The sequence below is a fragment of the Nansenia antarctica genome, assembly GCF_963989245.1.
Source record: "Nansenia antarctica genome assembly, chromosome: 4".
Taxonomy (NCBI): Eukaryota; Metazoa; Chordata; class Actinopteri; order Argentiniformes; family Microstomatidae; genus Nansenia; species Nansenia antarctica.
The window spans coordinates 69,423,804-69,425,061 of record NC_137689.1 but is presented as its reverse complement, the minus strand read 5'-3'; the positions used below and the strand labels follow the sequence as shown (position 1 = coordinate 69,425,061).

At 50.2% G+C, this 1,258-nt stretch overlaps 1 pseudogene across 1 annotated transcript; it reads left to right on the top strand.

The window, feature by feature from the left end:
- The first annotated feature begins 404 nt into the window (after positions 1-404).
- On the top strand, positions 405-990 carry LOC308156310 (hepatic leukemia factor-like; annotated as a pseudogene). Its single transcript has 2 exons — positions 405-422; positions 538-990. The product of its transcript is annotated as a hepatic leukemia factor-like (transcript).
- The last annotated feature ends 268 nt before the right edge of the window (positions 991-1,258 follow it).

Below are 1,258 nucleotides of genomic sequence, written 5' to 3'. Positions count from 1 at the left end.
TCTCGTGGTTGGAGACGGTAATGTTTACTCCTTGGTTCATGTCAGTCAGAGATTACCGTATGACAGTTCATGTCAGTCAGAGATTATGAATTATTGATATATAAGTCGCACCTGACTATAAGTCGCAGGACCAGCCAAAGTATGAAAAAAACCGCGACTTATAGTCCGGAAAATACGGTACATACAAGTGTGTGTGAGTCGAGCGGTAACACAGCATCCTACTGTCGTTCAGCTGTTAAGGTTTTTAAGTTCGTAAAAGTGGGTGCTTCAGACGTAAGCATAAACAAACTTTGCGCCACAGGTATCATAATGATCCTGCTTTCAGAAAATGTAACTTACAACATTCCACCAGTTACATGAAAAGAATGTGTCAAAGTGAAGCATATTTTCGGATGGCCCATAAAATGCGTTGTGCCTTCAAAGTGAGAAGCAAATACAGACACAGGACTAATGTCACGCACAAAAACATCCAACCGGTGGACAACGGCGTAATGCAGATGGCTATATCGACTTTCCATGAAAGAAAAGTCGATATAGCCGAACTGTCTCCAAAGCCCATCCAGAGCATGACTGCCCTCAGCTCGTAACACACCCAGCCCCATTGACCCAGACTCCATCCAGGTCCCTGTGGGCTACGAGCCAGACCCGGCGGACCTGGCCCTGTCCAGCGTGCCAGGCCAGGAGATGTTTGACCCCCGCAAACGCAAGTTCTCCTACGAGGAGCTAAAGCCTCAGCCCATGATCAAAAAGATCTTCATCCCGGAGGGCCTCAAGGACGACAGGTACTGGGCCAGGCGCAGGAAGAACAATGTGGCAGCCAAGAGGTCACGGGACGCCCGGTGACTGAAGGAGAACCAGATCGCCATCCGGGCCAGCTTCCTGGAGAAGGAGAACTCGGCGCTGTGCATGGAGGTGGCAGACTTGCGGAAGGAGCTGGGTCGCACCAAGAACATTGTGGCCAAATACGAGGCCCGGCAAGGGCCACTGTGATTCTAAACCTGTGTATCAGAAGAAGGCTCCAGAAAACCAACAGGGAAGCTGCGCAAGCTGTGGGAGAGACCCCCAGCATAAGTGGAACATGGGGAAGTGCCCAGCTAAAGGCTCAGAGTGTTCCTACTGTCACAAACCAAACCACTGGATCGCAGTGTGTCGCAAGCGTGCAGTTAGCTCTGTGAGTGTTGAGCCAGATCAGGATGACGAAATTCTGAATATAAATCTAGCACAGAGGGAGAGAAAGTCCGTTGACGACATCTCGCGG